Here is a 23,383-nt window from a genome sequence, read left to right as displayed (position 1 = left end):
GTCAGTACGGCGGCCGCGAGGGGCTCCTCCCCCCTCCCCTCAGACGGGGCGAGGGCGGCGATGGCGCGTCCGGCGGAGGCGGCTGCGGGCGCCGCTCCGGCCCCTCCGGCCCCTCGGTCCCCTGGCCGCGGCCGGGGCTGTGAGTAGGGCCCGCACAGACATGAGGTACGGCCCGGAGAGACGGGGGCAGCGGGGGGCGCGGGCTGCGAGCGGCGGCGGTTCAGCCCAGGCCGGCGGGGGGGCAGCGCCGCCTCAGCCCCTCACGGTGCCCGGGTGTGTCGCGGTGCCAGGGCCCGGGGTCTTCCTCCTCGCCTCCCTCGGTAGCCAGGGCGGGCGGTGAGTGATGCTGCGCCCCTTGCTGGGGGCCGGCTGCCTTGTCCTGCTCCTGTTAGCAGAGCGTGTGGCGGTACCGCCGCGGGGATTCTGCAGCTTAAATCACCTTGGTCCCGCTGCCTCCGGCCGCTGCTCCCCGCACCCGCTGCGCCCTGAGCGAGGGAAATGAGGAGAGCCATTCACTAGGAATGCCATCCCTGAGGAGTGCCCTCCCTTGGGATTGCCATTCCTCAGGAACGCCATCCCTTGGGAGTGCCGTCCCTTACGGCTTGGCAAAGGGCACCAGGGGAACGAGGGAATATTGTCGGGGTGTCAGGAAAAGGAAGCCGCTCCATGGATGGGGTTGTGTCCCTGTGTGTGCCTCTGCCTCGGATGAGCAGACAAGGTTGTGGATGATATTCCCTGTGGATATCTTTTGTTCTGGTTCAGCTGCTGCTTTATTTGGGGTGAAATATGGGCTTTGCCTGTAGAAAGCAATATTTTCTGTGAATTCTATCTTTCTCTGCTGCACGAAGGGGAAACACTTCCATGGCTCATCAGAGAGTATTGTTTAGTAAATAATTCCTATTTGTAAACCAGCTGGCATTCCAGGTGGGATAGCGTGGCCCTCGTTAAAACAAAAAACACCCTGACCTCCTCTACCTCTTCCCACTGCCCAGTTTCAAAGTGCTTTTTGTTTAGTGCTTATATGGCAATAGAAACTTAAGGCATTAGCTGTGGATGTTAACTGATTGCATATTGGAGTCAAGCCCCAGATGGATGCATTTTCTTAAATCAAAGAGGTAAACTGTATTTTGGGAGGTGATGGCTCTGGTGAGTGTTACTCCACATGGTCTTTCCTTCTTTCTTTTACCTCTTGTTGTAGTCACCTGTAGCTTCCCTTACTGTATAGGACCTGGTGATGTTCTCACACAGGAGAGTTCCTTAGGACCAGGATGGAGCTGGCCCAGCAGGGATTTAGGTTGGCTTTTAGGGCAAGGCTCTTCTTTCCCCAGAGGCTGCTGGCACTGCCCAGGCTCCCCAGGGAATGGGCACGGCCCCGAGGCTGCCAGAGCTCCAGGAGCATCCAGGGATGCCCAGGCTGGGCTTGTTGGGGGGTCTGGGCAGGGCAGGGGGGCACTGGATGGATCCCTTCCAGCTCAGGACATTGCATGATTTCTGTGATAGTTTATACCAGTGAATTGATACCAAATATTCTTCTTTCTGTTGAAATTTTCCCACTGCACCCGCAGAGCCCTGTCTGAGGTGTGGGAGGAGGAGTCTTGCCTCTCTGTGCATGCCCACTCCCAGCTGCGGGAGGGGGATACCTGCCCGTGGATGCTGAGCAGGTATCCTGACTGCATCCCAAGCACAGGCAGAGAAAACAGCTGCATTTTCTGTTTGCTGAGAGCTCAGGCTGTGCAGCCATCGCTGTAAATCGCAGCAGGCTGAGGCAGTCCAGCCTGTGTGTTCAGCCCTGGAGTGCTGTCCCTGATTTTGGCAGCCTGACAGGGGTCATGTTTCGTGCAGACGAGCGGTTTCCGAACAGTTTCTCCAGTGTCTGAGGCTGCCCGGAGCTGAGTGGGCTGCACCCTGCGCTTGCTGCTTCACAAACCACACTCCATTCTTTCAGCTCCTGTGTTCCCTCTCTGATATCCCACTGTCTTTCTTTCCACATAAAGATCCTTTGCAGAGTAGCTGTGTTTGCTTGGTAGTTTTCCTTTAAGTCCTGGTTCTTGGATAAAGTAAGAATTGGGGTCTCAGAGCCATGACCTGCAGTGCTTACTCTGTCTCTCGCTGCTGTTTGGCCTTTCCTTAATGCCTCTAATCGTGCAATTAGGATGGATTTGGATTGAGGAAAGAATGTGAATCTAGCAATGAAATATTTCTAAATCGTGACGTTCTATAGCCTTTTATGGTGTGTCTTTTGTACTGTAATCAGGGATTGTAATTTTAGCTTTTAGTAGGATAACACCAGGAAAAAGAGGACTAGAAGAATAAAGAAAAAAATTATGGGAAAATACAAGCAATGGGTTGAGGAATGGGGAGATCAGTGGGGAGGAAGTTTTCTCTAAGAAACCATTCCCTGGCAGGGTGGGCAGGGGCTGGGATGGAATTGCCAGAGCAGCTGGGGCTGCCCCTGGATCCCTGGCAGTGCCCAAGGCCAGGCTGGACATTGGGAGCAGCTGGGACAGTGGGAGGTGTCCCTGCCATGGCAGGGCTGGGATGGGATGAGCTTTAATGTCCCAGTCTGGGATTCTGGGATCAGGAGTTGCAGCCACGAACACTTCCCTGTGCTGTGTGCAGTACCAGAGCAGAATGAACCATCAGCAGATTGGTTTGAGGGGCACAGATTGGTTTCAGCTGGGGGCTGCTCAGAGTTGACCTGCTTGGAGCCCAAGAGATGGGAGGGGTTTTGCTTTCTTTTTACCATAAAATAACCCAAGGGCTGCCTCAACTGCTGTTGTGTGCTGGGAGCTTTGAGTGCTCGTTGCTCTTGTGTTGGACACAGCTGCTGAACTTGGGATGCCCCCTCCACAGCAACTTGGTTTTGTTTTTACTTGCCAAGCATGAAATTGGGGGGGGGGTGGTGGACAATCAGAAATGGGGTCCAGGCTGAGATCTGGTGATGAATGACTTGTGCACAGGAAACCTCACTGTGAGGTGCCAAAACCTCTGTGGGATCTGTGGCACAAGGAGTTACCCTCTTTTAAAAGTGCACTTTGTATAATTTAAAAACAATACACTCAATTGCACTGGTTACTTTTGGCTGGCATTGACACTACAGGCACGTGTTGGGATTTTAATTGCAGATGGAAGGATTTATAACAGTATTTGCCAGGCCCTCATACAACAACCATAAGCTGGGAGGTTTGGGAGGGCACTGATGGAGGTGTCTGGTGGATCCACCTGTCTGGAATGAATCTCTCCCTGCAGCTCTGGAGGTGGTCAGGTTCCTGACAGAAATTCCAGCTTTAGCTGCAGGAAAGCACTAATTACTGGTAGTAATTAGAAACTAATCTCTCCTATGCAAACAGGGCATTGTCTGTCCCCTCCAGAGGATCAGCTTCTTGACCAGAATAGAAAATTTCTATTTAATAGAAATTAAATAATTTTGAGTGGGAAAGAGTGAAGAGAGGTATTCTTGGGCATTCCCAGGAAGAAACATTATTCTATTTTTGATGCAAAAGGTGCATTTTTACAGCATTCCCTTCATTGCAATCAGTCAAAACACAGAAAACTTAACTGACATAGCACATCCATGGTTTGGTTTTCTCTTACCAGTTACATGTGTTGGATATTATATTTTACTTTTTCATGTGTTGTTTTTAAGGTAATTGAATTAGTGTCCAAGTGGACATTTTTTCCCTGTGAACTCTGCTTTTCAATAAGTTGTGTGGTAAAATGCGTGTCTGGAATTGTGAAATAATCACGAGTGTCTGAAACCTCAGTCTCTGCTGTGCTTCTCTTCCACAGCACTTTCCAATCCCCTTTCTCTGCACTGTCCCTCATGGCTGTGTGTGCCCACAGTTGTGAGAGCTGACCTCTCCATCCCATCTCCATCCCATGGGTTTGTAAGAGTAAGGTTTTGTGGGATGGCAATCCTGGAAAATCACAGGCCTGATGGTATATTCTATGTTCCAGGGAAATATACTGCTACTAATAATGTAGATTTAGCAAACCCTAATGACACTATTAAAATAATTCCACTGAAGACCCTTTCTCTCAAAAGCTTAGGTTTTCCTTCGTGTTTTGATCCTTCAGATTTCCAAGGGGATTCTCTCCCTCTATGTCTTTGAAGGATCCAGCCCTGGGCATGACTAATTGGCTGTAAATGACTGGACAGGGGTTTGGCTTTGTATCATCTCAAGGTTCATGTGCTCCATAGAAATGCAGTTTGTAGGAAATAGTTATTAACACACTTTCAAAATACACAGAACACCTGGATTTACACCTGTAATTCCTGAAGGAGGCTTCCCTTGCAGCCAGCTGGGATGGTTGGCACCTCTCTGCAGGACTCAGAATGAACCTTCTCTGGAGCACATGGGTTTCTCTACTTCCATACAGAACTGTAAATATTTACTGCAGTTAAATATTCCTGTGAAAAAATCCAGACTAGCAGAGGGCAGGGCTGGATCTTGGGATCTTGGGCAGGAATTGTTCCCTGGCAGGGTGGGCAGGGGCTGGGATGGAATTGCCAGAGCAGCTGGGGCTGCCCCTGGATCCCTGGCAGTGCCCAAGGCCAGGCTGGACATTGGGAGCAGCTGGGACAGTGGGAGGTGTCCCTGCCATGGCAGGGCTGGCTCTGGGTGGGCTCTGAGGTCCCTCCCAGCCCAACCCATCCTGTACTTTTGGGAGTGGTAGTCCAGGTTTTCCAATCTCCCTCTGGAATCCTGCAGGGCTGCTGACACCCAGAGGGTGCCCATGGCAGAGCTGCTTTGGGGAAACAAGAACTTTTTGTCTTTTCTGACAGCACTTTTAGGTCTCTCTGAGTCCTTAGAACCAGTGTATGAGAGAAAGGTTTAAGTGATGTCTGGTTGTGTGTTTGCAGAAGAGCTCCCACCCATCTTGGGGGGAAGGAGAAGAGGCCTCTCTTGTTTTCGGCCTGATGCTCCTCCTGCCAAGCACACACGGACTTTTTGTTCCTTGCCCTCCCAGCTGAACTGTGGAGATCCAACCTTGGCTGCTGGGCAGGGAATTCAGCTGTGTCTGTACAGCCTGAACAGCCTCAGCTGCCCAGCTAGCTGAGGCTGGAGAAAGGCAGCTGCACATTCAGCTTCTGAAGGTCAGGGGGAGTTTGGGAGGGCTCTCTCGATGGCAATCTCTGTCTTGTGGTACAATTTAACACCTCTGCTTGTGTGTTGGAAACTTGCTGCTTTTAAGTGTTCACAAGACCGATCTGAAAACTGAAGATACAGTCAAGCCAATTCTGTGTTAATCACAAATTAAATGCAGAACTATATTAATCATCATGCCTTCATGGTGATAAAGCCTTTTATTCTAACTGTAAAAATACATTTTTTTAATTTACATTGCAATTTCAGATTCCCAGGCACCAGGTTATGGGCTGGCCTGTGAACTGCAGGATGCAATATTTAATGGTTTTTAAGTAAGTTTTGCATGTGGCCTTCAGGTGTGGACAGATTCTGTGAGGATTCCTGTGCTTTTGGTGAGGAGGTGCAGCCAGGAGCTCAGTTACCCAGTGCAAGTTCTAATAACTTCATAAATCTTCAGGGTATTTTGGGGAAGTACAGTTAATTCTTACAGAGAATCATAAAAGCTGACAACTAGAGAGCTGTGTTTTGTAATAAAATGCCAGTAATCTGGTCATGTACCAAATGGGATGATGTAATGGTTGAATTTCTTGAGCAAAAATCCTGACATTTTCCTTTGAGTCACATGTGAGCCCCAGCTGGATGAGCTCAGTTCTCTGGGGCTCTCAGACAGACAGGCTGCTGTGATACTCAGGGCTGGGGCTGGTGGCTGTTTTGCACGGACATTTGGTGTAATTTGATTTTTTAGAGGCAGCTCTCTGCCCTGCACCTTTGCTGCAGCTGCTGCCTGTGCCTGTGGTTGCTTTCCCAGCTCCCTGACTGCAACCATCCCCATTCTTACCTGTTCTTTTTTTCTTTCTTTTGTCCTGCATGTGTGTTTCTTCATTTTAATGGTCTCTTGAGTTTCAGCATTATCTGAAGGCTGGCAGGTGTTCTCTCCCTCTTACCCTTTGTATTTTGTGTTCATGGGTTTTGTTCTGTTGGTGATTGTAAGGGCCAATCCCAACAAGGAAAACTTTGGAACTGGAACTGGGTTGTAGAAAGATCTGAAATACTTCAAAAATTTTCTTCCTTGCTAACACCTCTGTTCTTCATTGTGGGCTTGAATTGCAAACAACAGAATAAACATCAAAGAGAAGAGGGCAGATTTTTTTGTTGGAATAAAGTAGTGTGGCATGAAGTTACTGTAGGTGTTCAGGGAAGTAAATTTAAAAGCAGATGTGTAACAAGGTTTTCCCCTATTCTTTTCCAACTGCTCCTTATAGTTGTCTTTTTTATAGATGTATTTTTTAAAATTCTGGTTTGTAAAATTTCTATTCAGAGGAAGAGTTCAAAGCATGAACAAAGCTTGAAGCAAAAGTGTTAAAATATGTTTTCACATAAGGTCATCTATACTGAGACTCACAGCAGGATGTTGTGGGTTTTTGAAGTGTTTAAGGACAAAGTTTGGAAACAGCCATTATCCAACTTGGAAACTTGTGCATATTCTGCTGTTCTATTCTCATTTTACTTCAAACCACACTAATATAACCTGCTCATTAAAGAGCAAACAGCAGCCTGCTCTTTAACGTAATGCATGGATTTTAAGAAATGTGACTGAAATCTAGTTTGCTGAGAAATGAGGTGGCTTCAAGGAAATGTTGTCAAATGATGATGACATGGCCAGAAGGCAAATGCAGTTTGTTTTTTGGGTGGTGTAGCGCTCGATGCTGTGGAGGCATTACTGACCAGCTCCAGCTGGCTGTGCTCAGGGATCCCTGGTTCCATTGGGTTGGAAATCCCATGGGCCCAGAGCCCTTCAGATGCCTTTGGTGGGACAAAAGGGGACGTTGGGCTTGTGGAGAGGAGTTCCTTAATTAATGTGGGACTGAACCAGGTGGATCCTCACATTTGGTGCTTCCTGGTCTCTGACCCCAACCTGCTGAAAGGTGTTACCCATGCTCAGAATGTGCTTCCTTATCACAGCTGTTATCAGAGTAATCTGAATGGAGCTGAAACTTGTGCAGCATTTTCACTTTACCAGTTCTGTGCTTTTTTTAGGTTGTTTAGTCATCATTTTTGCAGAGTCAGAAGTTAAGGATGACCCGTAAATCCCAGAGCTCTGCGCGGTGACTGGAAAGCTCTTGTGACACAGGAATAGGAAGTTCTCCAGCTGCAGTCTGGCAGGATTGTCTGGCATGGATTGTTTGGTGCTGCTCTTTCAACTCAGCATCTAAATCTGAGGGCATTGCTTCGAACTCGTGCTGTCTGCAGATGATGCAAGCAGAACAATTTTGCTTTGTGAGGAGGGAAAAAGCTGCATCCTTTACAGTCAAGTGCTCTCAACGTTGCTCTGAACTGCTGACAAATGCTATTGTATGGCTCAAAAAATAGCTTAATCTGTATTAACTACTGGGGATATTTAACCCAAAGAGTTTTAGAACTTAAAAGCAACCCCCTGAGTGCCTCTCTTGTCCCTGCAGCACTCCATGAACATGTGGTGCCCATTCCTGTTCTTCTCTCTGGTGATCTGGGACAGCAGCAGGGAGCGGCTGCAGCTGGCCCAGCAGGGATTTAGGTTGGCTTTTAGGGCAAGGCTCTTCTTTCCCCAGAGGCTGCTGGCACTGCCCAGGCTCCCCAGGGAATGGGCACGGCCCCGAGGCTGCCAGAGCTCCAGGAGCATCCAGGGATGCCCAGGCTGGGCTTGTTGGGGGGTCTGGGCAGGGCAGGGGGGCACTGGGGGATCCCTGGGGGTCCCTCCAGCTCAGGACATTCTGGGATTCTGTGATTTTAGGAAATCTGGCGAAGTTTGCTGTTAATCACACTTTTGAATACTGTCTTTGTACTGCAAAATGTGATGGGATCTCTGAGCCTTTAGGCATGACCATTTCACAGAATCCCAGGATCCCTGAGGCTGGAAAAGCCCTCCCAGCCCATGGAGTCCCAGCTGTGCCCGATGCCCACCTTGTCCCCAGGGCAGAGCCCTGAGTGCCACGTCCAGCCCTTCCTTGGGCACCTCCAGGGATGGGCACTGCAAAGCTCCCAGGGCAGCTCTTTCTAGTGCTGATTTGTGCTGTTCTTGTTGGTCAAGCTGCAGCCAAACTCTTGAGGTTTCAACTGGAGAATTCAGAATTTTGCAGGCAAAATGTTGGCATCTGAGCTGGTTTCACTCTGCTCCAGCCTGTCTCTTGTGACAGACTTTGCTGAGAGAGGAGGAGAACTGCAGGACTGAAAAGAGTAAGGGATATGTGGGATTGCTTTTTCCTTGCTGTGCTCCCCACTTGCTTGGAGGCAGGGTAAGAACTGGAGCTCTGACCTTTCAGCTCCTTGGCTCGTGCTGGTGCTTGGCTCGCGGAGCTGAGCGTGTTCCAGGGATGACATGTTAGCTGGAACCTCAGCCTCACAGGCTGCTCTCTGTTCAGCTGCACTGGGTGCTGGGTGGGCTCTGCTGATGGCTGAATAATAATCCTTGTGCCCATTGTGTTTTGAGGGGTTTTAAGGACTTCGGTGGAAGTAAGAGGCAGGGAGGATCTTTTGATGGATGATAAAGTTGCTGCAATCAGGGATCACACTAAGCAGGAGAAATAATGTTGCATTTTTTCTTGCTCTCTATGTGCTTCAACCAGGAAAATGTTATTCTGTAGCTCCAAGGAAATCAGGCTATCCTGCTGGAGTTGCTTTCCTAGAGTTTCTAGAATCTGTTATGGTAATGCCAAGTTCCGGCTTTCCCTGGATTACTTTAATACAATCCTGGATTAAACCACCTGGGGTTTGTTAGGGATAGCAAAGCACAATCTAGCTGGGGCAGGGCAGCAACTACATGCATGCAGGGAATATAATCGTGCTGAATCTCTCCAATTGTTATGTTAAAATGAGACATTCTGCTTGGGAGGTTCTAACCAGCAACAGAAATTGAGTCCTCGTGTTTAAAACACCCTCTTGAAAATCCTGCCAGTGTTATGAATGAAAAATGCTGACTCAGTCCAGCTTTGTGCACTGAAATGAGACTCAGGAAACTCGAGCACTGAAATTCTGGTGACACTTCATTTCCTTTTGTGGGCAGGTTTATTGTGCTTTACCATCCTTTCCCAGCTTCAGAAGGGAGAAACAAAAAAAAAGGAAATAATTTCTTATTAAACAAAAGTTCCCTGAGTCCTTCTCAGAGACCCTTGTGAGCAATTTCTCTCCATCTGAGGTACCTTTTAGCTGGAGAGGTTTGGAAAGGCAGTAAATGCAAGGGCTAGAAAAGGGTGGAAGGTTGCAGGTGGCCTGGATACAGCAGGATGCAGCTTCTCTGGCTGGATTTGCTCTGACAAATGAGTTTAATGTGAAACCAGCAGTGTCTGGTTCTGTACCAGGGGCTTTACCAGGGGCTTTTCTGGCAATCCCTGAATGGGTTGGGAGGGACTTTAAAGCCCACCCAGAGCCACGGCTGCCATGGCAGGGACATCTCCCACTGTCCCAGCTGCTCCCAATGTCCAGCCTGGCCTTGGGCACTGCCAGAGATCCAGGGGCAGCCCCAGCTGCTCTGGGCACCCTGTGCCAGTTCTCCAGGAGTTTTGTGAAGGAGCTGAGATCCCCACGAGGAGCCAGGCCCTGCAGCTGGGGAGGAGAGATGGGAAAACACCAGGTGAGCAGGACTGACCAAAGGAGAGAAATGGAATCCATCTCAGCTGAGGCATTTTGCAGTCCCTGCAGGGGCATGGAGTGACAGGACAAAGGGGAATGGGATCTTGGGCAGGAATTGTTCCCTGGCAGGGTGGGCAGGGGCTGGGATGGAATTGCCAGAGCAGCTGGGGCTGCCCCTGGATCCCTGGCAGTGCCCAAGGCCAGGCCGGACATTGGGGCTGGGAGCAGCCTGGCAAAGTGAATGAGCTTTAAGGTCCCTTTCAACCCAAACCATCCTGTGATTTCAAACATTTATTTACCTGTTGAGTTCTGTTGTTATCCCTGTACGGTATTATGAAACCAGGTGAATACATTCTACCAATAATTCTATCTTGCATTAGATTGGCTTTGTCTCTCATTAAAGATTAAAAACTTTATTCTATGAAGATTTAAATAGAAACAAAGCCTTGTTGTGATAGAAGGAAGCAGAGCTGTTACCTAGTTAGGTGGTTTCCACCTTTCTTTTGATTTATAGACTTCTAAAATAAGCATTCTGAGGATGTGCACTTGGGCTGATGTACATGAACCTAATATTAGGATTGATTTTCCTTATTTTTACAAGTTACCTTGAGGTTTTCTCTTTTGTATTTGAGCTAGGGGAGAGCACACACATGAATTCTCAGGGTGTCTCATTCTTGTTCTGCTGAGAAAAGAGCTTCAGCTGAGGTGCTTGTTGGGCTACAGCAAGGAGGTTGGATCTTCTTATGGTTCTGCACACCAGGAAACCTAGAGCAGGAGTGGCTTCATCTAAACATGGGGTCAGCCAGATCACTGCATTGTTCTGAGAGTTTACAGAACCCAGATTAAAGAATCCCAGGATCCCAGGGGCTGGAAAAGCCCTCCCAGCCCATGGAGTCCCAGCTGTGCCCGATGCCCACCTTGTCCCCAGGGCAGAGCCCTGAGTGCCACGTCCAGCCCTTCCTTGGGCACCTCCAGGGATGGGCACTGCAAAGCTCCCTGGGCAGCCCCTGCCAAGGCCTGAGCTCCCTTTCCATGGGCAAATTCCTGCTGCTGTCCACCCTGAGCCTCCCCTGGCCCAGCCTGAGGCCTGAGCTCTCCTCCTGTCCCTGTTCCCTGGCAGCAGAGCCCGACCCCCCCGGCTGTCCCCTCCTGCCAGGGACTTGTGCAGAGCCACAAGGGCCCCCTGAGCCTCCTTTGCTCCAGGCTGAGCCCCTTTCCCAGCTCCCTCAGCCCCTCCTGGGGCTCCAGACCCTTCCCAGCTCCCTCAGGAATTCTCCAGCCCCTTTCCCAGCTCCCTCAGCCCCTCCTGGGGCTCCAGACCCTTCCCAGCTCCGTTCCCTGCCCTGGACACGCTCCAGCCCCTCCAGGGCTCTCTTGCTGTGATTCATGTGCAGGTGCCACTGTAGGACTGATGTGTTGTGTAACTGCTTCACCTCCCCAGAAGATTCCCTGATAAACTCTTCCAAGGGACATGGAAATATTAGGAAAGTTGGCCTTTTGGTGGGGGAAGTGCAACCAGTGTGGAAAAGTCTCATGGAAATGCTGCTCCAGAGGAGAGAGGCTGCTGGAGTGATGTTCTGGCAGAGTAACAAAAGGTGCACACCTGGGTGTCTGTTTATCTGCTCCTGGTTATCAGATTTATTTTAAACTGCCTGAGTTCTGTGCAGAACTGAGATTTACACTGTGTTTTGGATCACAGCAGTGAACAGAGTTTTCTCCTCCCACTAGGAATAGACTAAATTTGTTGGGAGTGTATTTGGCATTTGTATCCAGTTTGTTCCGTTTGAAAAATATCTCCACAGCTGGTTGCTATAGAATCATTATATTCCTTCCTGATTCAGTGGTTAGTGTTGGATACAGTGGAGAAGTTATTGGCAAGGTAGCTGAAAAAATGTGTGAAGTTCTTTGTCCCTGGGGATGGTGCTGGCTTAGTGCCTCCTTGCAGGACTCCTTTATTCCTGGTTTTCAATGGCTGGCAGGAGCAGTGCTGGTGGATCTCTGACCTCTGGCACTGTGGATCTGGTTACTCATATTTTTGGCCAGGCTGTTACATTTTAATGTTATGGCTCATTTTTTTTTTTCCCCTTAGATCTGTGTATCTGTTCAGTCTGTCCAGTCTAGGGAGAAGCATTTAAAAAATGAAGTTTGTCTGAGTTTGTTATGGGTCTCAAACACTGAACTTAGCATTGAAACCAAATTAAATCTCACTTGCAACTGTGAGATCCTGTTTGAAACATCTATGATTCCCCCTCAGGCTTTTTGTTGATTTTTTCTTTGTGTTTTGTTTTTTTTTTTTTTTGTTTTTCCCCTAATGCTTAATTCACACATGATTTCTGTGTGTTACTGGGGCTTGATACTCTGTAGCTGCTCTTCTCCAAAGCAGATCGATTCTTCTGCACACAGAATGTTTTCCAGGGCTCCATTGAATTCCCATGTGCAGCCCCCTGGAATATCAAACCTAAAGCTTTTACCTATCTGATGAAAACTTTTTTAGTATTTGGGGAAACCAGCCTGAAACAGCGTGGGCAGGATGCTTCATGCCCTTCATCCTGTATCCCTGCAGGATTTATTAGGAATGTTCTCTCCAGGGTTTGGGGGAAGCCACATGTGGTGTTTGCCTGTTCAGGCAGGTGTGTTTGGATGTGTCTCAATATTCTGCATGTTTTATTTAGAAGTGGTCTGACAGCTTCCTGAACTGTCAGCAATGAAATGAATTTCAAAGAAAGACTCACAGAAGATTCGCCAAATTTTGCAGTAAGTGAGCAAAACACAAAACTCTGTGTAGCTTGGTTTGGGCTACTGGCCCAGGGTGCCCAGAGCAGCTGGGGCTGCCCCTGGATCCCTGGCAGTGCCCAAGGCCAGGCTGGACATTGGGAGCTCCTGGGACAGTGGGAGGTGTCCCTGCCATGGCAGGGGTGGGATGGGATGAGCTTTAAGGTCCTTCCCAACCCAAACCATCAGGGATTCTGGGATTTCTGGCTTCAGCTCTGCCATGCCAATCTGTGTTTCAGGAAGTTTTGCTTCCCATTCCCATGGTGGTTGTTAGGTATGTCCCCAGTGTTCCCTGACAGGTTCTAGTGCACGTTGTCCCAAGGTGTTGCATTTCCTCCCCAGTTTCTTTGCCTCATTCCCACCTGATTCTGCCACTTGGTACCTCCAGTTCCTGGAGGATTTTAACAGTGCTCTGACACCGTCCTGGCTGCTGGCAACCAGGCTTTGGGAGGCCCCTGCAAGCCCTCATTTGGGACTTTTAAACAGGAAGCTTTCAGGAGGCTGAGGGAATGATCTCAGGATTGGAAGATGTTGATTTTTCTGCTGGGCCCAATTCAAAATTCTTTTGTTCATGTCTTGAAGGAACAGGAGGTGCTGCTTGGGGTTTTTTTTTCCCTTTATTCCTACTCTTCAAGCATTCCAATTCTCAGCTGTCCAAGCAATGATTAAAAGAGCCATGGACAAACATATGCCCTGATAGTTGTGTTATTCCTTCATTTGTCCTCATTTCAATACTGAGAGGTGAAATAATTAGTAAGATTCTTCAGCAGGGTTGGAAGCCATGAGCTGTTGCCTTATAGAGCTCCTGTAGCTTGAAAGTTGTCATGGATAATGTTTGCTGGAGAACTACAAATAAAAAGGGAAGTGTATGAGTAAATGGCCTCTTCAATGTAGAGTGTAAGGGCATCTCTTGCTGGGGGACTTAATTGAGGATTATTTGCTGCTGCTGTTTTCTCCTTTAAACGTAGGAAGTGGCTTTTATTTTTTTACTGGATTTTTTTTTTTCTTGTGTAATTTGGGGTTTCCTTCTTGAAAGCTGCACCAGTCCAGCTGAACATTTGGAGTGCTGAGTGCTTGGCTTCTCAAACTGTCAGCAGCAGCATTTAATCAGATGAGAACTGAGGCATGTTCATGTAGTTTTATCTCTACAGGTACTTAATTATTCATTTCTGTGAGAAAGCAAAGTGGATTTGATGTAATAAGTGCTCCATAGGGCCTGATCTGGCTGGTCACAGCTTGGGAACTGAACATATCACCAGAAAAATGCTGCAGATCATCCTTGGCACGTTCAGTGCCTCTGTTGGTTCTGCATTAGGAAAGTACAGAGTGCTGCACTCGGGTTGGGGCAACCCCTGGGATCAATCCAGGCTGGGATGAGCAGATGGATGGAGCAGCCCTGGGAGAGCTGGGCCTGCCCCAGCATGGGCAGCAGGAAAGGGATTGGGATTGTGCCCTGAGCCCCCTGAGGTGAGACCCCACCTGCAGAGCTGCCCCAGCCCTGGGGCCCAGCCCAGGGAGCAGCTGGAGCTGCTGGAGAGAGCCCAGAGGAGGCTCCAGGATGAGCAGAGGGATGGAGCAGCTCTGCTGGCAGGAAAGGCTGGCACAGCTGCCATTGTTCAGCCTGGCCAGGAGAAGCTTTGGGCTGAGCTCAGGGTGGCCTTGCAGGGCCTGAAGGAGCCCCAGGAAAGCTGGAGAGAGACAATTGCCAAGGGCTGCAGGAATTGCCAGGAGCCAGGGAATGGCTGCCAGTGGCAGAGGGCAGGGCTGGATCTTGGGATCTTGGGCAGGAATTGTTCCCTGGCAGGGTGGGCAGGGGCTGGGATGGAATTGCCAGAGCAGCTGGGGCTGCCCCTGGATCCCTGGCAGTGCCCACGGCCAGGCTGGACATTGGGGCTGGGAGCTTTAGGTCCTTTCCAAACCGTTCTCTGGTTCTATGTATTCATTTTCCTGGTGTCAGTGGTGGTTGAGTGTTACTACCCTTTTCTTTCCCCAAAGGTGGACAAGTTAATTTTGTGGCAAAAGTTCAGATTCCTTCCTCTGCAAGTAGCCAACTCTTCACCTCAGCAAGTTCATTTTGGGTTTTCTCTTTACTTCAAGCACCAGTAAATGCCTGTGGTATTTTTCAGGAGAATTGACAACTTCACTGCTGATTTTGAGAAAGGCTTTTTTGACCAATGTGGGTTTGATTGTAAGTGCTTTGGTATAGGGTGGTTTTAAATAGTTGAAATATTGACAACTTTATTTTTCCTGTAAAATATCTTTAGGTTACACTTCTGCAGCCAAGTGACTGCCATAAATTCTTGCTTGTTGTTTCGGAAGGTAATGATTGATGAAGCTGTGGATTCATCATTAGAATGCCAGTTTTCATTTTGAGGTCTCAGCTCTGAAGGTAAATAACCAGAAATGTATTTTTAGCAAGCAGAGTTGATTTTGGAGATGTTGGCAGTTGCCAGCTCGCAGAGAATGCTGTGCTGGAGTGGAGCTGAGCTGACTGCAGTGCCAGTTGGGAGAGCCTCTGCTCCTCACGCTGCGTCCCCAGCTGGCCCCACGCCCTGCTGGGGACTGGGCTTGCTGCTGCAGCAAGTGGCCCTCGAGCCATCTCCTGTTGGAGTCACAAGACTGCTGCCAAGGCAAATTATCCCTATTTTTAACAAGCCAGATGGAGAAATAAAGGAATTCTGATCCACAGTCAGGGGTGACGGCTCCTTCAAAGTGACAGTAGCTTCTGAAATCACCTGGATGAATTGAGATTGTTGGATTTAATCCACAAGTATGAGCTGTGAGTTGTGCAACTTGTTCCTCCTGTGCTATAAATTGTACAAAATTTCATATCTGTCATTGTCAAGCACTGATCTCTGCTCCCTGTGAGCAGGGACAGGACCTGAGGGAGCAGCTCGAGCTGTCTCAGGGAGGTCTGGGCTCGAGATCAGGAAAAGGTTCTCTCAAAGCTGCTGTTAAGGCAAGTCAGACCCTAAAGGAAACTTGTGTCTTCAGATCATTGCTCTGTGGTGGGTGTAGCACTGTCTCCTGAGCAGGTTTCATCTCTGCCCAGAGGTGTGAACCTTGGAAAGCTCAGTCTTTGGGAGGTTTGGCTGGAGGGCTGTAAGAGCTGTGGGAGTTGGAAGGGGGAAAGGGATGAGTTGTGTTTATACCACAGAGTTGCTCTCTCCTGCCCTTCCTGCTCTTCATCATTCCTTGGCCCTCTTCTCCCTGACTTCTCCTTACCATGTTTCTTCACTTACCTTTTTTCTCTCCTTGCCTTTGCTGAGGAAACATCCTGGCTTGGATCAGCCCCAGCGTGTCCAGCAGGAGCAGGGCAGGGATTGTCCCTCTGTGCTGGCTCTGAGAGGCCCCTCCAGGGCTGGCTCCAGTTGTGGCTGGTGCAGGAGAGCCCTGGAGGGGCTGGAGCGTGTCCAGGGCAGGGAACGGAGCTGGGAAGGGTCTGGAGCCCCAGGAGGGGCTGAGGGAGCTGGGAAAGGGGCTCAGCCTGGAGCAAAGGAGGCTCAGGGGGCCCTTGTGGCTCTGCACAAGTCCCTGGCAGGAGGGGACAGCCGGGGGGGTCGGGCTCTGCTGCCAGGGAACAGGGACAGGAGGAGAGCTCAGGCCTCAGGCTGGGCCAGGGGAGGCTCAGGGTGGACAGCAGCAGGAATTTGCCCATGGAAAGGGAGCTCAGGCCTTGGCAGGGGCTGCCCAGGGAGCTTTGCAGTGCCCATCCCTGGAGGTGCCCAAGGAAGGGCTGGACGTGGCACTCAGGGCTCTGCCCTGGGGACAAGGTGGGCATCGGGCACAGCTGGGACTCCATGGGCTGGGAGGGCTTTTCCAGCACCAGGATCCTGGGATTCTCTCTTGAGGATGCAGAGTTCAGGGTGGCTCTGTAGGAACCAGCGCACAGCCACACTGGGCGAGGATCAGGCTGTGACTTCCCAGGAGAGCAATTTGTGGGTGTACTTGGGCACTGATTATCAGTCAGCATGTTAAAAACTTGCAAATGTGAGGGTTTTAAGGAGGAGGTTTGTTTTCACAGCTGCCTTGGCTTTCTTCTTGAATCAAACTTGAAAAATTTTTTACATCTATTATGTTGGGAAATCAGCATCATGTTATAATTTTGCAACTGGATTTTTTTCCCAGTCCAAGGCTGCCCCACAGCCTTGTAGCAAATTTTCCTGATTACAGGGAATTGCAAACCAGTCGACTTTTGAAGTACCACAGGGGAGAAATTTGTGAGCTACAGTAAACAAACCTTCCCATGCCACAAATTTGTGACTTACAGTAAATAAACCATTAGCACTAACAACAGCCTTAATGTTCTTATCCTCTTGCAGGAAAGGAATTTTTATCCTGGAAAGACATATTAAAGCATTTCAGGACAGGAAAATTACTCTTTGCAATGTTATTAACTGTCCAGACTTCCTGGGTCATTTAGAGAAGGACCATAACAAAGTTTTCTAGAGGCAGCATGGAAAATGCCTGTGCATGTGGTGCCTCCCCCACAACCTGCATCCTTCAGAGCAGCTCCATGTAATTCTGCAGTGAGGTTGAGCATCTCTTCCCTAACTGTTTGATATATGAATCTTAAAAAAACCTCAAAACCCTGTCTTCCATATCTAGATTCTTCCTTGGAGTTCTTGGCTTTGTGTGCATATCCTTGTTCTCTCCTGCGTGGCCTGAAATGATTCCCAGCCCTTGGCAGAAATGTGGAGTAGCTGGAACTTGGGGTCACTTGGAGTGATCCTGTTGCTCCCTCAGTGGTTCAGTGATGCTGCTGTGGGGCAGAGCTGGAGCTGAAATCTGGCTCTTCAAACTCTTGCCTTGACCTGTAGCTTTGTGTAGAGACAAACCTGAACCTCACTCTGTTTGCTCTGGGGAAATCTCGTTCCATAAATCCTCACCCCTCAAGTCTAGTGAAGTAAATACATGGAAAGTCTTCCCTTGTTTTGTGTCTTTTCTGCTCATTTATTTGCTGTGTCTGAACTTGTCATTACCACTGGTAATGAATCCAGCAGGATTATCCCTGACCTTGTATCTCAACATTAGAAGAGAGCAGGGTTGGATGAGATTCTGGGGAGAAATCCTTCTGTGTGAGGGTGGGCAGGGGCTGGCACAGGTGCCCAGAGCAGCTGGGGCTGCCCCTGGATCCCTGGCAGTGCCCAAGGCCAGGCTGGACATTGGGAGCAGCTGGGACAGTGGGAGGTGTCCCTGCCCAGGTACAATGGGATGAGCTTTAGGATCCCTTCCACCCCAAAACATTCATTGATTCCTTTACCCCAGCCAAGGGTTGAATTTTTTCCACTTGAGATGCAGGAATCTGTTTATGTGAAGTTGATGGGAAAACACAATTGTCATCTGGGAAGAAAGCTTGGCACGTGGCCTTACCCAATTTTTTTTTTGTCATTTGAATGTAGTTGCAGTCAGTTAATCATTTATTTAATACAGAAATAGGATTTTTAAGTTGGATTGTGCCTTTTAAAATGTATGTATATATTTACATATGTTCTATATGTATCTACAGTTTGCATTTTATCTTGCAAACTGTTTGTTCTTTCTCTTATCCCATTGCATGTATCACTTGCCTGGTTTTTTGGTCACACCTGGAATGGTTTTGCTCTTGTGTGAAAACTGGTTCTAGGCATTTTGAAGGGAATAGTTCTCATTTCAGGAAAACAACCAGGAAACTCTTGCTTTGGGATATTCCCTGTCTCATGCAGTGAAGCCTTTTTTGCTTGATTTCCTTAGAAAATGGATATTTTAAGGATATTTTAAATAGGAGGCAGGAGCTCTAGCAGTGGAACTTGATGTTTAATTCCTTGTTTAGGCTTTATGCAGCCTCTGCATGCTTGACAAAGGGAGAGAGTCCCTGACCCTCCCTGTGGTGTCTGCTCAGCCCCCTTTGCAGTGTAAGGAAATCCCTTGATTTTACACATGCCCAAGGGCCTGTCCTGTGAGAAACAGCCCTGGAAGTTTCACTGTCTGTTCCTCCAGCATTTGCATTTCTTCCCTATAAATCTGCTGTTTTTTTCTGCTGGACACTTTCTCTTCCCAGCCACCTGTGCTCAAGGGGTGTTGGAGCAGCAGGGCTAAGCGTGACCAGAAGGAAGGTGAATGACAGAAAGCCTGGCCTAAATGCCACAATTAAAGTCTGCTTGTGCATCTGAAGAGCTCCTCATGTCCTGCAGAAGTTGAGAAGACAGAGCTTGGAAGAAATTCAGAGCAAAATGTCCTTGGGTGGGAGATAGGAGCAGCCTCAGGCAGTGGTGCTGTGGGCTGACACAGCTACTGAGATGCTGATAAGGCTTGGTAGATGCTGAATAATTCTCCTATTAAATGACTGGTTTGAAAATCTGCTTCCCAAATCAGCACCAGCAGAGCCCTGCACTTATGTAACTGGGAGAGTTCAGGAGAGCAGCTGCTAGCAGGGGACAGAGTGACCTCCATGACTCCTTCAGAGGACAGAGCCTTTGCTTTCATCACCAGCTGGAGCCTCTCCCTGCCCTGCCAGACCTTTTATCTGCTGCATTTGCCTCGAAGGAGGGGAAAGGGAATGGACGTGCACATCCTGAACTCCCTGACTCAACACTTGTGCTGATTCAGGGCTTTTTCTTCCTTCCTGCCCTTCCCCCAGCAGAGCTGCTACTTAGTGGCAGAGATGGAGAAGGTGAAGTGAAACTCAAGTGTAGCAGATTTTCTTCTTCTTTTTCATTGTCCCCATTTCAAAGGATCAGCTCTAAAGTTGAAACAAGCACGTGGATTTTCACAGCATAGCTATGTGGGATTAGATCAGGCCTGCAAGAATTAAATTTTGGGCTGGAAGGCACCACTGCTGTCCCAGCCAGACTTTACAGCTCTGACCTATTCCTTTAGCTGCCCTAATTCCTTTAAAAACATCGAGCTGGATCAAAAGATGGGAGTTCCTGTAGAGCTGTGTCATGGGCATCTGTAGGAAAGGGAGGGAAGAAGTTTATCAGCCACTTCCTGGAATATTTCCATGATCTTCTTGACTTGGATGTGCTGAGCAGTGTCTCCCTCACTACAGGAGATGGCCCCAGGTGGGTGGAATAGGTGTGTGAGTTGATGCAGGAATAAGGAAAGGGATAATCTGCAAAAAGCCACATGGTAATTTATTCTCTAACCCATTTGGGCTGGTTCTTGCAGAGGCAGTGACAGAAGGAACAAGGTTGGTTGTGGTGAGGTCACACAACACTCACATCCCACGGGGGTATCCTGCATTTCCTTGTCCTGCTTTCCAGATCATTCTTGAGATTAGTGTCAGGCTGCTGTTAAGGGTTATTGTGGGTGTGCAAGTATTCCAAACTACCTAATTCTTGTCTTTCAGATTTTTGGCTTGTTTTGAAGGAGGAGAAGTCAGAGATTACCCACTGCCATTGTGTTAATGAGGATTTTTAGCACACTCCCCCAAAACAAACAAAATGAACAAACAGGTTGCTGCTGCACCTGTGTGAGTAAAGGCAACTGAAAAAAATCAACAAATTGTAGAAACTCCTGGAATTTCTGCTTTACAGGGTCTGGTGGTTCTGAATGAAGCCACCAACTATTAAACTGAAAACAAAACAAGATACTTATTTCTTATTAAGAGGTTTAGAAACAGTTGAGCTATGCACTGACTTTTCATTGTGTTAAAATGAGAGTCAATCACCTCTTGAAAAGGGTGCTGTAATCCAGTCACAGTTCAGTTGGAACTGGAGTTACTGGGGTGAGTTATGTGTGAGAATCCCAGGATCCTGGTGCTGGAAAAGCCCTCCCAGCCCATGGAGTCCCAGCTGTGCCCGATGCCCACCTTGTCCCCAGCCCAGAGCCCTGAGTGCCACGTCCAGCCCTTCCTTGGGCACCTCCAGGGATGGGCACTGCAAAGCTCCCTGGGCAGCCCCTGCCAAGGCCTGAGCTCCCTTTCCATGGGCAAATTCCTGCTGCTGTCCACCCTGAGCCTCCCCTGGCCCAGCCTGAGGCCTGAGCTCTCCTCCTGTCCCTGTTCCCCCTTGGCTGTCCCCTCCTGTCAGGCAGATGATCTTTAATGTCCCTCCCAGCCCATTCCATGATTCTGGAATACAGAAGTGACTTCTCAGCAGTTTGATCATTGCCACAGGTGTTGAAAAATGTCTGCAGTGGGGAGGTGCTTTGCTAATCTCTTCTGGGTGCTTGGTACAAAATAGAAGAAATGGCAGGACTTGACATTTGTGAAGGTTTTTATTTTCCCAGTTATTCCTATAAGCAACAGAAACCCTGGAAAATTTTGCGAAGTGGTGACTGAGTTAAAATCTGATCTCCAAAGAGCAAGGATCAGAATTCCCTGAATGTTTCAAAATACTTGTGTTTTGAAACATTGTTCCAAAATTACCAGGCTTTGCTAAAACTTTGAGTCCCTTGACTGATCCTGGTTTAGAGGCTTTCCCATGGAACATCTGCAAACTCCAAGCCCTGCTGTCAGCCTGGGACACTCATGTGATGTCCTGCTTGGGGGGATTTTGTTGTCATTTGGAATTCTTGGAGGATATGAGGACTTTATCTGGTTGGGTTTGTCCCTTTGTCCCTTTTTTTTTCCTGTAGGAGGAGGAAGGTGACTGATAAGTGGCCTCAGGAATTAATTTTGGCATTCAGATCAAGAATTATCTCATAAGGAATTGTTTAGGAATAGAAATGCTGTGTTGCATTTTAGGGAAGACAAAAGTAGGATATTTTTTGTGTGAAACATGTTTGTGTAAAGGCATTCAGGGCTGAAATAGCTCAATAATTCTTAATTTATACCTCCTGTGGCTTTATTGCAGTTTCCTCTGTAAACATGGCCTCAGCAGAGCACAGCTAACTTTAAATAGAAACTCTGATAAAGTTTTGAGCCATGTTTTTAAGTCCATGCATCATACACCCTGAAAGGAATTTTCATACATGTCTGACTCCTGCGAATAAGTGTTTTTACTGGAGTTATTTTCAACCTGCTCATTTTTTCGAGGTAAAATCTTTAAACATCAGTATTTAAATTTAGATATGAGCTGAGATTTTATATATACAGAGTTGGTTTCTATGTGGGTCAGTTTTGCTTTTATATGAACAACTTTTAGGGTTACAGTTAGGTCATATATATTTTATATGTATATAAACACTGCTTGTGTATAGAGTATTGGTTTATTAGAAGTAATTTGGAGTGAGGATCAAGAATTTAAGGATTTCTGAGCTTAGCTACAGCAGTGTAAGGTGGAAGAGAGCCCTGAGAGCTGAGCTGGCTGGGCAGGGCCTGTCTCCTTCTCTCAGAGCTGGGGGTAAGCAAATGTTTCTAATTAATGCCTATAAAGATAATTGTGTATGTGATAGAAGTTCCAGTTGTACCTAATGTAAAACTGGTGCTGTTGGAATGCCCTGTTCCTGGTGTTTGTTGTATATTTTCCATCCCTGTGCCAGGGGGAATCTCATCATCCCCAGGTCAGGCGTGGGGAAAGTGCTCTGAGCTCTGTGGGAATCCATGGAAGGGGAGCTTGTGGGGTTTGCTCTAGTGGGAGGTGTCCCTGCCATGGCAGGGGTGGAACTGGATGGGCTTTAAGGTCCTTCCCAACCCAAACCATTCCACCATTCTGTGATTTCCCAGACTTTTTGGGCTTTCCCCCTGCCAGGTGACCCAGAGGTCAAGCCCTGAAATCCAGGAGATGTTCAGTGCAACTGGAGCAGCTCTCAGAGCCAGGGGCCTTTCTGCCTGCCCAGATCAGCACAGGCCAACAGCCCCGAGCTGGGGGAATCACAGAGAGCAGCTGTAGAATGGTCCTGTGGGCATTTCAAATTATTGATCTCCTGGAATGTCATTGATCTGGCACTGCTCTCCCTGGCCTGGGAGCACCAGGATGCTCCAGTGTCCCACAGACCTGAGAGGAGGAGAGCTCAGGCCTCAGGCTGGGCCAGGGGAGGCTCAGGGTGGACAGCAGCAGGAATTTGCCCATGGAAAGGGAGCTCAGGCCTTGGCAGGGGCTGCCCAGGGAGCTTTGCAGTGCCCATCCCTGGAGGTGCCCAAGGAAGGGCTGGACGTGGCACTCAGGGGTCTGCCCTGGGGACAAGGTGGGCATCGGGCACAGCTGGGACTCCCTGGGCTGGGAGGGCTTTTCCAGCCCATGGGATCCTGGCCTGGTTTCTTTGCTTTACAGTACTTCACATATATATGATATTTTATAATATAACTGTGCCAGATGTTTTTGGGGATAAATAATACCTGTTCTCCATCCCTGAGCTCTTCAACCCCAAAAACAAAATCACAGAGCAGCTTGGGTCAGGATGGACACCGAAAGTCCATTGGTCCAGGCTTTGGGAGAGAGAATTGGGGCCCCTGGTGTCACCTCAGTCATGCACAATGAAATCTTGGTTATGGAACTTGGGGATCCATCAGCAATAAACTGCAAACTCCAGCATATTCCAGCAAGGGAGAGATTTGTCTTTCCCTCCGTTTACTTCCCTGTCTTCCCTGTCCACAGTTTGCCTCTGGTTTGGGTTTCAGCCTCTCACATTTAAGCACAGTTCTTTGCTCCTTCTCTCTATTCCCCCATCGTTTTTTCATCTGGCTTTGGGCTTTTCTCTCTTCTTTTTTTTTTCCCTCTGGAAGTTCTTTGGAATAGTTTCTGCTTTCCTTGGCATCCAGCATGGGGCTGGTGTTCAGAGTTCCCACTCCCTCTCCTCTTCCTCCTATGTTCAAGGCAAAGGGGAGTCAGTTCCTTTGGAATCCTGGCAGTCTGTGGAGGAGGCTCTTCCCTGGAGGTCTCAGCTCTGGAAATGCTCTGCTGCTTCCCCTTGTGCTAAAAAGAACAGATAATATGGAAACTGTCTGGGCTGTGAGAGGGGGACTTCTCCTTTGGGGTTTTCTTCTTTTTTTTTTTTAAAGTTTGCTTTTGTTTTAGTTTTCTATTTGTTTGGTTGGATTTTTGGTTTGTTTT

At 48.4% G+C, this 23,383-nt stretch overlaps 1 protein-coding gene across 4 annotated transcripts in view; it reads left to right on the top strand.

The window, feature by feature from the left end:
• Positions 1–7: 7 nt before the first annotated feature.
• ITSN1 (intersectin 1) overlaps positions 8–23,383 on the top strand; it is a 96,246-nt gene continuing 72,870 nt past the window's right edge. For all 4 annotated transcript variants that reach the window (XM_058843071.1, XM_058843063.1, XM_058843053.1 and 1 more), the window contains exon 1: positions 8–165. The gene's annotated coding sequence lies outside the window, so the exon portion shown is untranslated. The remainder of the gene's footprint in view (positions 166–23,383) is intronic.

This window comes from Poecile atricapillus, chromosome 1, assembly GCF_030490865.1.
Source record: "Poecile atricapillus isolate bPoeAtr1 chromosome 1, bPoeAtr1.hap1, whole genome shotgun sequence".
In the NCBI taxonomy this organism is placed as follows: domain Eukaryota; kingdom Metazoa; phylum Chordata; class Aves; order Passeriformes; family Paridae; genus Poecile; species Poecile atricapillus.
The sequence above is the reverse complement of the archived record's forward strand: the minus strand, read 5'-3'. Positions and strand labels throughout refer to the sequence as shown.